Source organism: Crocuta crocuta, unplaced genomic scaffold (genome assembly GCF_008692635.1).
Source record: "Crocuta crocuta isolate KB4526 unplaced genomic scaffold, BGI_CrCroc_1.0 scaffold54, whole genome shotgun sequence".
Taxonomy (NCBI): Eukaryota; Metazoa; Chordata; class Mammalia; order Carnivora; family Hyaenidae; genus Crocuta; species Crocuta crocuta.
Genome location: NW_027530356.1, coordinates 4401277 through 4420282, shown reverse-complemented (window position 1 = coordinate 4420282; position 19006 = coordinate 4401277). Strand labels below are relative to the sequence as shown.

General features: G+C 43.6%; 1 long non-coding RNA gene across 1 annotated transcript in view; it reads right to left on the bottom strand.

Moving 5' to 3' along the window:
* Window positions 1–19006, bottom strand: part of LOC144233110 (uncharacterized) — a 126999-nt gene that overhangs the window by 83112 nt on the left and 24881 nt on the right. Inside the window, exon 2 of the long non-coding RNA XR_013335594.1 lies at window positions 1727–1899. This is a non-coding gene — a long non-coding RNA (uncharacterized LOC144233110). The remainder of the gene's footprint in view (window positions 1–1726; window positions 1900–19006) is intronic.

Here is a 19006-nt window from a genome sequence, read left to right as displayed (position 1 = left end):
TCGTATTAGCTATTGGAAGCATCTCAATGATCTTGAAGTTGGATTTAGTAGCAGTTTTCCAGGTGAGGATATAGATTAAGGGAAGGTAAGCAGGCTGCTTGAAATCTTATATGCAGCACGTTGAAAGGCCAGGACATGAAGTTAGGGGTTCTCAGATCCAGAGGACTGTTCCCCCATCTCACAGAACCCAAACACTGACCTTTAAGAGTCTAGGGTGGGATAACCAAGTTTTGGAGCCTTTTGGAAGACTCCAGAATTCTTCCGCTTCCTCTAGCAAACAGTGAATGCTGCCTGAGCAGTGTATCAGTTCTTGTTTGCACAGCGCTGATTCATTAAGTTATTCATTCATGCATGCATTCATTCATTGTCTGCCCCTCCTCATTACGATGTAAGCTCCATGAGGATAGGAATTTTGTCTGTTTTGTTCACTGATAAATGTCAGCACTGAGTACACTGCCTGGCACATTGTAAGCTTGGGATAAAAATGTGTTGAATAAAAACACAGATCTTATAAGCTTCCCCTATTTTGACTAAATTTTATCACACCACCACATGTGTTGAAGGCCATGGGCAAAATCCCCAGAAGACAAGGAAAATTGTGGGAGGAAGCTGCCCCAGAAGGGGGCCTTCTCTCTGCCAGGGGGTGGGGCTTGGGGACAGACTAGCTTAGCACTACCAGTCATCTTTCAAAATAGCCACTGAAAAGAGAGGAAGAGATGATTATAGTATAACTTTGTATTTCTTTTTTAAAATTTTTAATCCTGAGATACTCTTTTTCTTAGTGTTTATTTTATTTTTGAGAGAGAGAGAGAGAGGAGGGGCAGGGAGAGAGGGAGACACAGGATCTGAAACAGGCTCCAGGCTCTGAGCTGTCAGCACAGAGCCCAACGTGGGGCTTGAACTTGTGAACCATGAGATCCTGACCTGAGCCGAAGTCGGACACTTAACCGACTGAGCCACCCAGGCGCCCCTGAAGATATTCTTTTGAGGCAATTTTGTTATTAAAGCACATGTATATTATAATTTAGAAATTGAAATCTCTAAAGGGAGCTGATGTCACCAGGTACTGATTACAACCTCTGGCCTAAATGTTTAACAAGGGGTTCCTCGCTGAAATATCACACAGCTTCAGGGGCGTCTGGGTGGCTCAGTCAGTTAAACATCTGACTCTTGATTTTGGCTCAAGCCATGATCTCATGGTCATGGGATGGAGCCCCTCGTTGGGCTCTGAACTGACAGCACAGAGCCTGGTTGGGATTCTCGTACTCTCCCCTTCTCTCTGCCCCTCCTTCACTTGCGCACAGGCGCTCTCTCTCAAAATAAATAAAGTTAAAAAAACAAAAGAAATAACACACGGCTTTAAACCACATATAAAACCCAAGTCTTGGGAGTCTAGGAATGGAGTGCAGCCTGCCTGCACAGTGGTCTTGGCTTTCCTTTTCCCCAGAAATTACAAAGCAAGACAGAGGAGGGAAAGAAGGACAAAGGGACGAAGAAAGGACAGAGGCAACGGAGGTGGTTATCAAGGAGTGCCTTAAGTGATAGTCATAGTTTGTTTTAACCTAATAATTAAACATGAACAAAATAAACCTGGTTCCCTAAGGTATTTGGTTAAGTACAGAAAAACTGGATAGCAGAAGCTTTATTTTGATAATGTTTGGAGAATATATTGTTTGGTATATTCCCAGTTTGTAAGTATATAATGGAGTGTACTTTATTTACTCACTTAGAAGATGCTTCCTGCAGTTCTCCGGTAGCAAAGGCGACAGGTGCCCTCAGAGCAGATGTCTGTTATGCTGGTCACTTGAGGCAGTGGTGTCCTACAGCTGGCCAGACTCCCACGAGCAGAGTGTGCTGACTGTACGCATCGATTTCCAGCTCTGAGTCCACTGGCATCACCTTGGTGGAATGAAATTGGCCATAGTGAGAGTATTTACATCACACAAATTGGCAAACAAAGAAGTAACGGTTTATAGTTTTTCAACGATCTGGTATTTAAACATTTATCAGTGTGTCTCCGCTTGAGAAGTCCTTTTAATAATAGAAATGTAGGGTGGTGGCCATCCATGGTCCTGAAGAAAGAGTGTAACTGTTCTTATCTTTTGTGGAGCTTGGCGAAAGCTCCCCCTCCTCCTGGTAAGACTGGAGGATTTGAGGGACACACAGATCTGTAAGCATGAAGCCCCCAAACTCCTCTGGGTGAGAAGGTACTGCGATGCCCCACCTTGCTCACCAAAATTCAAGTTAGGGACATTTGTTAGGAGAATCATGGTGTGATTCCAAGCAACACCCAGTATTGGCAAAAGCCAACAAGGTCATGATCTAAAATTACCCCGGGGAAAGGGCGAGCTTAGATCTGGTCTGGACTCAACACAAAGACCTTGAGGATTTCGGCACGATGGTGGAAGAGAACTCTAGATTCCCCAGCTGTGTCATTCCTCAGCTGTTTCATGCTTTGAGACTCCATGACTGTGAACTTGAAGCTACCATGTGAATCACCTCTGTAATGCTTTCAAGAGCACCGAAGTCATCTGGCCAATAGCACAGAATCGGTTGGTGCAAGACTGTGGTGCATTGAGTGGCAGAGGAATGCTAACAGCTTTTGGTGCTTCCTGATGCCTGATATCTGCAGGTGGGACTAAACCACTCTGTCCAAGGAAGCTATTGAAGCTTTTCAACAACAAGTGGTGGTGGGAGGGCGGGTATCCTCTAGAACAGAATTCAAGAGGAAGATACCGGGCTCCGTGCTAACGAATGCAGTTTGGGTGCTCAAGCAATCACACGGTAGGCAGAGAACATTTCATATGTATACATAGAGGAAACAGAATTCAGTAGTAAGAATGAATATCACAACATGGTGTGTTGCAGATGATTTTCTTCTTTACACTTGGTTTTCTACAGTTATTTAAGAAAAGTAAAGCCCAAGCTCTTGTGTTTTGCTACTGTATCAAAAACATTCATGCTCCCCCTAATGGCAGGAAGTTGGTCCCACACCCAGAAGGTTGCCTTTTTCGAGCTAATGAAGGAATCACCTGGATGGCACCCTCCAGCTGAGGCCATTCCGGGATCCACTCCACTCAAAACACAGAGGGAGAGTGGCTGCACTGGGACTCAGCTGGGGGCTGGCTGTGGGGCTTGGGAAGGCAATGGTCTGTCACCAGTCCCAACAGGACAGAGGAGAGAAGTACAATCACAGCCAAGATCCAGACTCCTACACACAGGCAACGCCGTGAAGGTCACCTACCCAAGCTGCTCCCAGCAAGTCCCTGGCACTAGATTATGTGAGGGGAGACTGTGGCTAATGTTTCATCTTTTTCTTAAATTTCTTTCATGTCATGTTCTTGTAATTTAAAAAAACCAACAACAAAAGGCAAAAGCAAGTGTGGTCAATAAGTAACAGATAAGATTTCCTCGGAGTATCATTTAAAGTAGTGACTCTACAGTCAAGATGAGTCTCCTGCGCTGTTTTTCCTTGTTGGATCTCTGAGGGAGACTTTTTCGCGGGTATGAGGTGGGGAAAGGGGACTGTTCTCCCAACATTAACTTGACTGAGATATGCCTCCACCTCCTGAAAGGCGTCAGGAATGCGTGATGCCTGCGGCTCCGCCCCCCTGTCTGGCTCCCCTCTGCCCACGACAAGCTGCTCTGTGACAGAGGCGAGGGCAGGAACCACTCAACCACAGACTTCAATAACCTTCTCTCTACATGCTAACGTGGGCTCAATGAGATCTAAATTGAAATGTGTGGTTGAATGGCTTTCTGAAAATGTCCTGTGCCTCTGCGTCTTTGCAGAAGTTTAAATCTCCTCCAGGGAAAGGAGGAAAGAAAGTACTCGTGTGGATGACTATCAGTGCCTCACCCTTTTCAGAGATAACAGAGAGAAGAATGGATTTTTGTTGCTGATAGAATGGGAAATGGGACTTAGGGAACCAAGGTGTTCTCCAGAAAGCAGAGTCGGAGAAGCAAAGGCATCTGTATTCCTCCTTTACTAAGGATGGCAACTCCGTGGAGCAGAGGTGAGGGATGAGTGGGGGTGAAGCAAGGAAGGCGAGAGTGCCATGTGAGCGTGTAAGATGTGGAGTGCACCTGACTGCTCCATCTCAAGCCACCCTTCTCAGAAGCCATTTAAGATGCTCCTCAGGGGGCACCTGGGTGGCTCAGTCAGTTGAGTATCTGACTTCGGTTCAGGTCATGATCTCACGTGAGTTTGAGCCCTGCGTTGGGCTCTGCTTGCAGAGTCTACTTTGGATCCTCTGTCTCCCTCTCTTTGCCCCTCCCCCGCATGCATTCTCTGTCTCTGAAAAGTAAGTAAATATTTAAAAAATAAATAAAATAAAATGCGCCTCAGGACCATTCATATGGGAAAGAAAGGGGTAAAAAAACAAACAAACAACTACCCATTGCTTCTCATCTCAGGGTGAAGGTCCATTTCCTGGGATATTATCTGCCCTACCCTTTTGGCTGTGTACGTGTGGGCACCAATTGGGGCCCACAACTTTCCATGCCTCAACGTTAACAGGGAAGCCCCAACACAGAAGGCAAGGAGTCGGAGGTGCTGTCATACAGCAATGGCATGAAGTTGATAGCGACCCACATGTAGCTGGTCACCAGGGCAGCTGCTGGACATGGAGGCATGGGCTCGTCTCCTGGCGAACCCCTGCCCCTGTTCTAAGAATCAGATAAGAAACTCCTCTTCCAGGAAACTTTTCTGACAAGCCTCTCCTCCATCACTCCACTAAACTGATTCACTTAATAATATATACACGGACAAATTATTCCAGCCAGGAAATGCTTCATTTAAAGGCTTTAGAGTCTATAAAATAAATTACCGTTCAGCAAACTAAAAGTTCAACAGTCCACATGTTGCTTTAACTCAACACAGCATAAATGTATAACTAAGATACGGCGATTTTAAAATTCTTGTTCACTGTGGCAGAAATCGATAGTTATTCCCAAATATGCATGCCCTTTCTTCTACAGTAATATAGTAATACTGATAGTTTTTTGTGTGAGCTCATGGCCTCCCTGAATGCACTTCCCAGGCTCCCTTGCAGCAAGGTGCAGACACGTTAACTCTATTCTGACCAGTGGAATGTAAGCAGAATAGTACAAATGCCAAGTTGGGTCTTTAAAGCGAAAGAGCAAGTGATCCCCTTATTTCTTTGCACTGGTTTGAACATGGGTGGACATTGTGGTGATGGTTCATGCAGGCCCATGTGGACGAGAGGAGCACCTTTGGGATGGCAGAACAAAGAGATAAAAGGAGCCTGGGGCACTTTACCCTGGTTCTGTTAGCCCAGCCCTGAATGCTTATAACCAGACTGTTAGGTTAGAAGAAGTTACAGTAAACGTCATGAATTCATTGCCTAAAGGAAAAGCTGTATTGAGTATCTTACTATATATTGAGGATTTCCTAAGTTCGAAAAACTTGAGTAGGGATATGGAGATAAAAGATGTAGTTCCAATCTAAAGGAAGCTGTTAGTCTAGTGAAGAGTGATGCTATTAAAAATAAATTACACACACATGTGTGACAAGCGCTAAGAGAGAATTAACTGAAGGTGCTATGGGAATATATGCGCAGGGCTTCCTGAAGGAGGTGATGTCTATATGGACCGCTAAACAATGTAACGGGATTAATACAGTATGAAGAATGAAAGAAACGGCATAGACAAAGTCACCAAGGCCGTCAGGTAAGAAGACACTGGAACCAAGCAGTTAAGGCCATGGGGTCTGTGGTCAGACTACATGGGTTCAAGTCCTAGTTTAGCCCTCATTAGCTCTAAGACCTTAGGTGAATTCCTTAACCTCTGTGTGTCTACCTCCTGGAGTTGCCATCAGGACTAAATGAGATAACGCATGTAAAAATCCTTAGCACAGTACTTGACTCATGGGTACAGAACAGGGGCTCAATAAATATTTGCTTAAACAAAGAAAAATGTAGGGGCACCTGGGTGGTTCAGTCCGTTAAGTGTCCGACTTCAGCTCAGGTCATGATCTCACCGTTCCCAAGTTCGAGCCCCGTGTCAGGCTCTGTTCGGACAGCTCAGAGCCTGGAGCCTGTTTCAGATTCTGTGTCTCCCTCTTGGTCTCTGCCCCTCTCCCACTCATGTTCTGTCTCTCTCGTGACAATGAATAAACATTAAAAAGAAAAGAAAAGAAAAATGTATTTGGATATGACTGGAATCCAGAAAGCAAAATGAAGAATGATCAGAGATGACTGTAGAGGTGTAGTATGTGACCAGATCATCAAAGAATCTGGATTTCATTCTGAAGCCTAGGGGATTTTAAGCTGGAAGCTGACATGGTCAGATAGATTTTGAGGGCTCAGTTTGACAGTAGAGTGGTACATGGGTCCGAAGGGGTCAGTCCTTTTTTCTAAGTGAATCTCAACTTTGCACAAAGGAAAGCGTTATTCTACACATTGCACCCCCTAGACAAATATTTTTTGTGTGAATTGTAGATGGTGAAAGTGGGTGGCCTGAGTTGTAGAAACAGATTACTTACCCAGTAATGACAATTCATAACTCTGACGGGGGGCTCACTGCCTTGTATCTGCTTAAAAGGAAAGCTTATTATTGCTTTTGCCATGATTATTCTACAACAGCCTAAATTCCCACTTCCTGTCTCGCTAAGAAAAATATCCACGGTCAGATGTCCAAGAATATCGTTTTCCAAGGCTCCTTCACATGCAGGTGTAAATTCACTGAAGCTCTTCTCAAGATGAAACCTGACTTTCTCATTAGTCAGATTTTTCCACGAAAGCACATGAGAAAAATACTCAGGACTTTGCCCATTTGTTTACATCCTTCAGAAGACCCAAGGGTACTGAGCGGAGCCCCAGGAGCTGAGTGTTCCTGTTGGGGGATTCTCTGAAGTATCTCTGCCTACCTGGTGTTGGATCACCCACGCCCTATCATGTAATGATTTTCCTTCCCTGAGAAAGGGCGAATACCAATAAAACTGACTCAATTCCCTACGTCAAGGATGCCAAATAAGGATCTGCACACTTTCCTGTAACGTATCTGTGTATCTGCACTAAGGGAGAACAAATAGCACATGCAACTCCTTGCTGGAAGGTGGGGGAAGTGATTTCTTCCCCAGATAAAATCACCGGGAGCCAAGATTTAATGGGATTTCCCCTTGGGTAGTGAGGACAGGCAAATTCACCAAAGTCCTGAAAGCTTCCCAGGAAAGACAGCGAAAAGCACTAGGATACCACTTCCATTTTCTGGAAGGGGAACCATTCAGGTCTGCAGAGCCTCAGCTCTCAAAGCATCCCTTTGGTCTTTGCAATATATACGTTTTATAAATAATGGTGATCAGGCACTGAAGAAGAGGAAAATGACATGAAATTCACCAGGAAACACACACAACCCGGGAAGTCTCTGCCTCTGGATGCAGAGATGCATGCAAAACGTGCACGTGGAATTGATTCTCTTCTGATTTCCCAGCCCTCTCTTATCTGAAATTCTAACTTTTTATACAAGAATTCACAGTTTGTCTCTGAGTTACTGGAGACTGGGTCTTGTCTCCTCATTAGCAGGGGCAATCTCCTGTTGTGTCACATGCATGGCTAATGTCCCATTATGGCTGCTCCATTACTTAGCTTTAATTATTCTAAATTAGTGTTTTCCCAGGGCACACCAAGAAAGGAGGGGCAAAAACTCTTCTCGCTCTTTGAATGTCTCCCCTACCCCTCACCTTCAAAACACTCCAGACACAGGTGGCATAGCTACCCAGGCCTCTAATTGCCTTTGACAAAACAAAGCATTGGCAGCATGACCTTTCCGAGGTGGCGGACAATGAAAATGCCACAAATTCGGTTGATCCCACCATCCCTTTGTCATGAGCTTACCAAACCTTTCAATGATTTCTGCATCTGAAAGCAGAAATTGTTCATTCATAGACTGGGGTAAGCTTCAAGATTATTGTTATAGTTCTTCAAAGTCAGCTACTAGAACAGGAAAATGCCCAGAATATGCATATGTAGATTCATCCCATCTCCACGTTATCTCTGAGGAATTCATGATTTATTATATGCTGCCACCGTATTGAAGTTAATTATGTACATGTATTATTTCTTCTACTAGATTGCAGCAAAGTCTGGGAAGGCAGAGATAACATCTATTGTTCCTTTTCTTTTGGAAACAAGCTGAAATATATAATTATGCATACACAAATTCACACACACACATAACACAAATGCACAAGCACATGTACACTATGTACCTCACAGCCTAGCACAGTGTCTTTCCTATTACACTCTTTAACTATTAAAAAACAAAAACAAAATGAGGGGCGCCTGGGTGGCTCAGTCAGTTGGGTGTCCAACTTCGGCCTAGGTCATGATCTCGCTCTTCCAAGTTCGAGCCCCACATCAGGCTCTGTGCTGACAGCTCAGAGCCTGGAGCCTGTTTCAGATTCTGTGTCTCCCTCTCTTTCTGTCCCTCTCCCACTCATGCTCTGTCTCTCTCTCTCTCTCTCTCTCTCAAAAATAAGTAAACATAAAAAAATTAAAAACAAATTTTAAAAAATGAGCTCAAAGACTTGACAAAAATAAGATATAAAATTGTCAGTACAGGTTATTCCTATTATCAAATACGGCTTTGTAAAGATCTATGCATAAAAAGGAGATAGTTAGAAAGCACCAAAGTGTTAACAATACTGAGTGGAAGAATTTTTTGTCCTTATTCACAAAATGTCCAAGGTGTTGTGGGGTTTTTTTTTGTGTTTGAAGAATATGTATTATATTTATAATCAGAAAAAATCTCATTCTAAAAATATTTCTGTAACTAGCATTGTATATCTAAAGTGTTAAAGCATCTAGGTTTGCAACAAGGGCATAAGAGTTTAAAGGAGAGGAGAGCCCGGGTGATTCAGTTAGTTAAGCATCTGACTTCAGCTCAGGTCATGATCTTGAGGTTCATGGGTTTGTGCCCTGCATGGGGCTCTGTGCTGACAGCTCAGAGTATGGAGCCTGCTTCAGATTCTGTGTCTCCATGTCTCTCCACCCCTCCCCTGCTTGTCCACGCTCGCCAGCCTTCCCTCCCTCCCTCTCTCTCTCAAAAATAAATAAATAAGCTTAAGAAAAGGAGTTTAAAGGAGAAAGGAGATGAAGATGAAGATATATTACGTTCTGTTTCCCTGAGACTCCGAATGTTGCTGCCCTCTTACTATGACTGGATAGACTATATGAAGAGGACCCTACTCCCACAATCAGCACAAAGCTACAAAAACCTCAAACTGCAGATGAGTCTAGGTTCCTACCAGCAGATGCTACTAGTCAGGTGATGAGACTGGAAGAAGAATGTAAGCCAAGGACACCCAGGGCCAAAGCCTGTACAAGCTCTTCTAGAGCCCCTGTAAATGACAGAAAACTCCCCAGCAGATGAGTTGCCTGAAGACACCTTCCTTGCCAGGCTACAGGCTTGGTGAGACTGGGGGCTGGACTTAATGCCCACTGTTGCACGCTGGCACCTCTGTACAGGGCACAAATGGCCACCTGATGCTGAGACCTGGCCAGAGATCGCCCTGGCAGTGGCCAAAGGAGCAAGACACTCAGCAACGCTGAGAACCTACACCAAGCCGTAGATTAGCAGTCTTTACTGCTGTGTGAGCCTTTGCAGATGGACAAAGACCTCCCCGGAAGCACTAGAGCAGGCGTGGATTGTTTTAAGACACCCGAATTCCAGACCCTATGCTGGCTTACGTGCTCTGCTAAAATCTCTCCATCTAGGAAAGGGGGCTGTACTCACAATAGCTTTCTCCCACACTGCCCCTCACTCATCCCAAATGTAATGGTTGTGTTGCCCCAAGGTGCAAACACCTCTGAAGATATAAAAGGGATGTCTGTTTAATGAATCCATTAGGAGCCTATAACCCATCCCATCTTTCTCTGTCTTGTTCTTCCTTCTACTAAAGGTGATGTTCTGCCTTATAACGGGCCAGCTGCCATTGGTGCTCTAAATTCAGAGCAGAGAAAGCCAACAGTTTGAGGAGTCTGTTCAATATAACTGTAACTGGGTATTTTGGCTCCCGTGGAGATGTTAGGAATTCAAATACAGGCATCCTACACTTTTCAAAAGCTTGAGTCACACCACTTTGCTTTTATGAAAGGCCCACCTTAGCACCTGTGTTGGCTAGCCAAAAGAAATTCGAAGAAGTTTTTCAGTTTTACAAAAAAGAGGCAAAAAGCAAAAATAGCATTCAGGGTTTGTTCCGTAGAAGCTGTCCTAGCACACCCAAGCAGCGAGAGCGACCCCATTGAGTTCCTTCCCTGGGACCTACACTCAGCATCTCAGCATTGAGCCGCCATAGCTCTGAACTGCCTGTGAGCATCTGTACTGTATCAGCATTGATTTTGTGCATCCCTTAACAGAGTGTGTCCTGAGGTATCAGAAAAGCCTAAAAGTGGTTATTTTGGGGGAGGGCGGTTGGGGAAGACTCAAAAGTTTTTCCATATAAATTAATGGTAATTGCTTCTTCAATGCATGCCATTTCAGCTTCATTTCAGGAATGATCTGCTTTCAGATGTGAGTAGGGGGAGATCTATATACGGTAGAGGGGGAAATAGTACTTTTTGCTTAGCCAGCCTCTACCTCTTTTGTTTTCGTTTTAAAACATTTCATTTCTTATACAAACATATACAAAAATAGCACAGTGGCATAAGCCCTCAGGCACCCATCATGCAGCTTCAACAGTAATTAGCATGTTTGGGAGCCTACGCGGCTCAGTCAGTTAAACATCTGACTCTTGATTTTTACCTCAGGTCATTGATCTCACAGTTTGTGGGACCAAGCCCCATGGCAGACTCCATGCTGACTGCACAGAGTCTGCTTGGGATTCTCTCTCTCACTCTCTCTCTGCCCCTCCCCTGCTCATGCTTGCTCTCTCTCTCTCTCTCTCAAAATAAGTCAATAAAATTAAAACAAATCACCATTTTGCCAACCTTGTTTCACCTATTTCCTTGTGCACACACACACATAGACATGCACGCACACTTTGTTAATGTGGGAGAAATATTTTGAAGCAAATACCATACCTTCTATATCATCTTACCTATAACTATTTCTGTACACAGCTCAACAGATAGATCTTTCTATAACTTTCTATAAATCTAGTCACAATGTCATTATGGCACTTAAGAAAAATGATGATTCCTAATATCATCATATACCTAGGTCATATTTAAATTTTCCCAATTGTCCCCCAAATATTTTTTTCTAGTTGGTTTGTTGGAATTAGGATCCAAACAAAGTCCATGCACTGTATCTGACTGCATTAATAACAATTTCCCTTTCCTGTTTTTTTTTTAATATTTTTATTTATTTCTTTTTTTAAATTTTTATTTCTAGGAAAGAGAGAGACAGCGTGAGCAGGGGAGGGCCAGAGAGAGAGAGGGAGATACAGACTCTGAAACAGGCTCCAGGCTCTGAGCTGGCAGTCAGCACAGAGCCCGACGCGGGGCTCGAACCCACAAACTGCGAGATCATGACCCAAGCGAAAGTCAGACGCTTAACCGACTAAGCCACCCAGGCGCCCCTCCCTTTCCTGTTTTTTACTCCTGCCCTTTATTGAAGGAAATTCATCATTTGTCCTACGGGATTTCTTTCATTTTTATAACTACATGGTATTCTGTTGTGGGTGTGCACCAGAGTTACTCCACAAGGCCTTCAGTCATCGGCATGTGCTTTCTTTCAATTCACACGTATAGTTTAGTACCACAGTGAAGAACCTGTGTGTGTGTGTGTGTGTGTGTGTGTATAATTTCTTAATTTGCCAGTGAATCTTTAAAAATGGATTTCTAGAGAGTATGTAAACATATATGTAATATTACTAGATGTCGTCAAATCCCTTCCATTGGGGTTGTACCATTTTACATTCCCTCCAGCAATGAAAAAGAGTATGTTTCTCCAGACACCTGCAACAGAGTTGTCCAACATCTGATTTTTGGCCAGTTTTACACCTCATGAGGGTGGCTATTACCATTCTTTCCTGGTCTTGACTTTTGTTTTCAGCTGTTCTCCCATATCACTAACGGTTGGAGTATGCGCCCGCTTCATTCATCATTGCCACTGCGAAGCCAGGGTCCCTCTCTCTTCCCTTACTCCCCAGCTCTGAGTCCCATTACCCATTTTCATCACCTGTTGACCCATCACACACCCTGGGCCCCAGCCTGTCACTTCTCTGGGACTTTCACGTCCCTTGGGGCAGTTTTATTTGCATCTCCCTTATTTTGAATGAAGTGAAATATTTTTTTTCTTAAGGTTATAAGCAATTTTCAATTTTTTTCCTGTGGACTCTTTGTTCATATCTCTTGTCCTTCCCTCATCTCCCCCTTTGCATGAGCCTATTTTCAAAGGATGAATCATCTAAGAGAGAATTTCATGAAAGCAAAGCAAAGAGATCATCAAAAATAACTTTTCTTCATGTAGTTAAACACAAGCAAATATTTTCTGCTATTCTTAATACCCATCCTTAGAACGTGTCATTATCTGGAAAGAGAAGCAACTTTGAGCAGCCGAAAGGGTGAGAGTTAGTGATGGTGCTTCTTTTATATGTAACAAGAATATTTTCTAGGTTAGTCAGGTTTTTAAGATACTTTGGAGTTAACCTTTAAATAACATTTTCCTAGATTCAGTGTATATTGTTAATAGTCTAAGTTAAAACATTTTATTATATCATGAAGTGATATAATAAAGTTTCACTTATTTCATTTTTTAAAAAGGTTTAATATTTTTAATTTCCTGTCAAATAATAAAATGGTATGCTAGCCATTAGGCCAATTAGTTTTTAGTGATATTTAACTTTGTCTTATAAAGTGAACTGGAAGAGTCTGACCACAGTGTCCAAAACTTATTAAAATTATTTGATTATTATGCTAAATTCTATATAATTATCCTCCAAGACAGAACACCAGGATTCCCATGCAGAACACCAGGGTCCCACATTCAATTTCAGGAGGAGTACCAAGACTTCATCAAACAATTGCCTTCAGCAGTAAAATAACTTATAACGTACACCACAAATCCCATTGCGTTATTACAAACTTTTAAACATAGCATATTGGTTTTAATTTATGTCTGTAACATACCATACCAGTCAGCGTTCTCTCAAAGAAGCAGAATCACTAAGATGGGTTTTTTTTATGGTAATTGTACCTCATGGAATTGTGGGAGCTGGCTAAGTCATCTTTGTAAGTGTATTAGAGGTGCCTAAAGGATCAGAATAGGAGTTATATATGTATATGTGTATATATATACATGTATATAGCACCCATACATATAAACACACAAACACATATACAGAGAGAGAGAGGCAGGAAGTGGTGGGGGGCATTACAGGTTGACTTCTACAGTTACAGGTGCCAAGAAATCAGTCCATGACTACCATCGGCAAGCTGGCGAACCAGGAAAGCTTAGCGGTATGATTCAGTCTGAGTCTGAAGCCCTGAGGATCCGGGGCTAATGGACTAAGTCCTCATCTAAGTCCAAAAGCCTGAGAACCAGGAGCACTAAATTCCAAGGGCAGAAGATGAATGCTCCAGCTGGAAGGAAGTAAGAGTTTGCGCTTCCTGCACCTTTTCGTTCCATTCCAGCCCCTCTCCTTGTCCTTGGGTGATGTTTGCTCTCCTCCCAGCTGACTCTCACTCCCCTTTTGCCATCCTGTAACTGACATACTGAGCTATAAGGTTAAATACTATTGACACACTTTATGTTAGATGATAAAGGGATAAGGGAAGAAAAACAAAAATATCTGGTTGATGAGGTATCCAAATAAGTATTACATTTTTGCAACGGGGCATCAGCTTATCCTTCCTACCTTTCGTGTTGTGTTCCCATTGCCTTCAGCTAACACCTCAGCTAATCATGGTTCCTTGCCAAGTGGGGTGGATAAGCCAGTTCTGTCAGGTCCACGTGATACAGACAATAACCTCTCTGCTTTCATTATCTAGCTTACAACTTCTTGCTCAAAGGTGGTCATTAATACCTCTTGAAATGTGCAGAGTTCAAAGAATTGAATGCTGTTGCTATAGAAAGACTCCTTCCTCTCCCATTTACCTATACACGTGAATAAATGTGTTCGTTTCTTATATCAATAAAAATAAAATTGGGAAATAACTGATGATAAACCTGGTCTCATTCTAGATATAAACAATATTTATCCAGACAGTGGATTAATTTGTAAAGTCATATTGCTGATTTCCGAGATAAGTTTAATTTTTCTTTAGTGTGTATTTGTCAAAATCTGTAATACATTTATATTATCTTGATCAACTCTACACTAAAAAAATGAGTGTAAAGGTAACCCAATCTAAATAATGATTTTAACATTCAGAGCCTTAAGGTAACAGGAAATAAAATGAATGATGAAACTTTTATTTACATACATAAATTTTTGTAGAAAATACAACAGAGCAATCAATAAAAGTCTTTTAAGCATAAAAATATGTTAGAATAAAATTTTGTAGGGTGAGTGGAATGGAAATACAAGGTCAAGGAGAAAAAGAAATAAAATGCCCTGTTTTAAATGTCACAGAAGAGCTTCTATAAGAAAGAGAAGCTTGCTTGTGTGTTTTAAAAATAAGGATAGTGCATCAAATCATAGTGTTATTTAGATTCCATTGGATAGATTTAAAAGATCAATACATCAGTTTTAACTACAAGGAATAATTACTACATGCCACAAATGATCTCCTTTGCTATTACTCAGATCTCTAACGAAAAAAATTTAGAAGGCAACTTCAAAGTGTTCAATGGGTAGAAAGTTTTTTAAAGAAGTTTGCTTGGGCATATTCAAGCAAAATATAACAATGATAATATCGGTTAACACCTTCTGAGCCATTACTACTTACTAGACATTATACTAAGCTTTCAGTATAATTCAGTATAATTGTACAGCTTGGTGACAACCTTGTGAAGTAAGTATTATTATTCTCAGTTTGTAGAAGAGGAAACTAAGGTGTGAGAGGTATTGTGTCTTCTGCAGTGTGCTCTAAAATAGATCAACATGAAGTGTGGTATAAATGTGTGTATTAGTTTAAGCTATACCTTTGTGACAGTCATGCCCTAATCAGGAATATACACTCCAGGGGTGGTTTGCTGGCATTTAATCAAGAGGCCTCACTCCAGTGGGGCGGGGGGTACTGTAAACTCAGCTATTTTTATCTCTAACCAGCACTTGAAGTTTTTTCATTAGCATAATGGACATTAAAAATGAGTTTCCATTAGTAAATTTACCAGTTTGCTCAACATATATGGACAACTAAAAGAATCCAGTTGCCTGAATGGCACATGAGAAACTGGGGCCATATCAATGACCCTTAAGGTTAATAAAGCCTTGTGAAAGGTCCTATGTCCACCTGCTGATTCCAGAAAAGTCCTGGCTACCTGATTCCCACAAAATGGTTCACAGAATCCTGCCACTAGAACATAGCTGCATTTGTCTCTGAGGTAACTTTTCACCCAAGGAGCCCATTAGAAGGAATCAGGCACCGGGATTCCATCAAGCTCACTGGGCGGGGAGTGTGCGTGCTCCTTACCTACCTGCTGGTGGACGTCCACCTGTAGCAGAAGTCAGCCTGGCATCTCTTTTCCTTCCCTGCCACTCAGCAGTGAGGTGGCAGCGGTTCATGTAATGTGGTCTCCATCCCTCCAAATATCAAAGAGGACCCCACATTTACCAGGAGAAGTTTGTGCTTTGCCCACCTGGATTTGGAATATTGGCATAAAAGGTTAAGAAACCTGTTCAAACTCACACACCTGGTAGTGACACACTAGGATTGNTCCTGGGGAATTCAGGGAGGGCAAGAATCAGAGTTGCAGCAATGGAATAGGGGGTGAGGGAGTAAGCTGGGCAATAATCAAATGCCTCCTTCCAGGCAAGTTTGAGGCTCAGTTGGGGTTCCCTCCAGAAAGACAGCTATTTAAGAAGTGTTAACTGATCACCATTAGATTGGAAACCCTTTTCTCCACTGGTGCCAGAACTGAGCCCCACACTCTTGAACCACGTGGAAAACCACACTGAACTGTGGGGAATGTGGGCCTAGATGGACAGCAGAACCTCTGGGGGGTGCTGCAGGTGGCAGTCAAGCAACAATAGTTGCCGTGAGTTCGTATTTTTACCATCCTTTGTTCCCTCAGTGGAGTCCCGGCCCCACCATGAAGAAACCTAACCAGCGTACTGAGGAGCCCGCCGTTGCTAGTGACACAAACATGAAATCGTTGTGACGTTTCCACCAATGGGCGGAGCTGGCTTTCTAGTTATCTGAGGTTATTAAAAAGCCCATGTGGCATATACCTCCCCATCTTGTGTTTGAGGCAAAGTTGTTCCCTTCCAAAGAACTAACCCTTTCCCTTCCCAACTAACCAGGCTGTGACTGCAGGGTCTGGCATGGGGAGAGCTGGTGGCCTGCCCTGGCTCCTGCACCCACACAGGTTTCCCCTGGTGGGAGATCTGGCTCCTGACTCACTTCATCCGATCCCTCAGCTTCTGCCCCTGGCAGCCCTGCCCAGAGCCTCTTTGCTTCTGGTGTCCCCCCTCATCCTGTGGGCAGCTCTCTGGACACCCTGGGAACTCTCACATCCTCCTCTAATCAGTCAGTGACATCTGCCCATCCCCCGCCCCACCCCCACAGTGCCACCAACCCTCTCCAATTTTCTTGCTCTGATCAGGCAGGCAGAGGGCAGCTCCTCAAGTCCACTGCCAAAGCCGATGTCTAATCAAGGACCTCGGACAGTGGCTGGCTGAATAGTGACTTCGCAGATGTCCGTGTCCTCACCTACGGAAGCTGTGAATATGTTACTTTACACAGTGAAGGAGACTTTGCAGATGTCGTTAAACTAAGCATCTTGAGATGGATGGTCCTAGATTAGCCAGGTAAACCCAACGTGATCACTGGTCCCAGTGAAAAGGTCAAAGTGAGGAGAAGGCACCATGTGATGATGGAACCAGAGGAACCAAGGTGAGAAGAAATGTACCCGTGCCAACACCTGGAGCTTAGCTTTGATATGACTTCAGACCTTCAAAGCTGTAACAAGATGCTTGTGTTGTTGTAAGCTACTAAGTGTGTCATAATTTGTTACGGCAGTAATAAAAAACTAATACAACGACCATCCGCCCTTCCTTCAGGATCTCCATCTTTACAAGTGACCCCAAGGTCACTCACGTGACAGTACAATTTAGCAGGAACAGCTACGTCACCCTTCCGCCCCCACACACTGATGGCTCACAATGCCAACACTTGGCTCTCTCCACTGCTCCCTCCCCTCGTCCCCTTCCCATGGCGCCATCTGTCTATGGCCAATGGGCAGGAGCACGGGAGTGACGGCTGGGGTTAGCTGGTTTTTCGAGGTTCCTTGGCATCTTTCTCTGCAGAAGAGAAAAAGAGGCTCTTTTGTCTTCAGCTTTGGCCTTGGCCACCAATTCTCAGGCCAAGGAAGAGCCCCACTCAGTATCTTGTAACTTCGGGGGTCTGATCCTGAAACAGGAGAGGGCCACAGCACTTTTCTCTGAGTAATCTGTGGCTCTACAGAGTTAGATCACACTCCCCTCATCAGATCCCACTCCCCTCATTCTATAACTGGGTGTCCTTTATAGGAATTTAGAACTCTTTTTTTTCTTTTTTTTGAGAGAGAGAGAGAAGGCACAAGTGAGCAAGAGGCAGAGAGAGAGACAGAATCCCATGAAGGGCAGAGAGAGAGACAGAGATGGGACTCACCAGATTTGGGACTCAAACTCATGAACGGTGAGATCATGACCTGAGCAGAGGTCAGAAGATTAATCCACTGAGCCACCTCAGCGCCCTAGAACTCTTCTTGATGAGAAAATGTTCAAGTGTCTGTTAGAGAGCAACATGTTAGCTCATTCCTCTGTAATCAGATTCTAACAATAAGGATCAACAATGAAGCCTGGTTTCCTCTCCTGCTTCTGGTGCCTTGCTTCAGCTCACATCCACCCACAGCAATTAAACCCAGAAATTTAATTGGGTTTAGTCGGTTTAATTGGGGTTCAGTCGGTTGAGCATCTGACGTCAGCTCAGGTCATGATCTCACAGATCTTCACAGACCTCCCTTCCCCTGTCACCCTGTGGGATACAAACAGAAGCCTATAACCTGGATGTAGGCCCTCACCTGATGGTACCAGCACCCTGATCTCAGGCCCTCAGCTTCCAGAGCCGTGAGAAATAAATGTCTGTTGTTTATAAGCTATTTAGTCTGTGATATTTTGTTATAGCAGCCTGAACAAACCAAGACATCCACATACTGGAAAATTGCAGAATGAGGGTGCTAAATGCCGAGAGGGAAACACCTCTGGGACATAATGTTAGGTAAGAGAAGCCAGCTGTACACAGTGTTGCCGTTTGTGGAAGCAAGGGGAAAGGTACACATTTGCTAATATTTGCCTTACAAACACTGAATGACTACCAAAGCAGCATTTATAGCTGCCTGCCAAAGAAGTGATGATGAACACAGTATGGATAACGACAGAGTGGAAATGTGTGATCTTAGATTATTTTCATTTTCGTCCTGATGAATGCTTGCCTATCAGGTTTTTTTTTTCTTTTTTTTTTTCTTTTATCTTTTAAAACATTTGGTTATTAACATATTACTCTTTGGGGCCCCTGGGTGGCTCAGTTGGTTAAGTGTCTGACTTCGGCTCAGGTCATGACCTCCTGGTTCACGAGTTCAAGTGCCACGTCAGGCTCTGTGCTGACAGCTCAAAGCCTGGAGTCTCCTTCAGATTCTGTGTCTCCCTCTCTGCCCCTCCCACATTTGCATTCCATTTGTCTCTCTCAAACATAAATAAACATTTTAAAAAATTCTTTTAAAGATGTTACTGGGGTGCTTGGGTGGCTCAATTGATTAGGTGTCTGACTTCGGCTCAGGTCATGATCTCATGGTCCCTGAGTTTGAGCCCCGCATCAGGCTCTGTGCTGACCGTTCAGAGCCTGGAGCCTGCTTCAGATCCTGTGTCTCCCTCTCTCTCTGTCCCTCCCCCACTCAC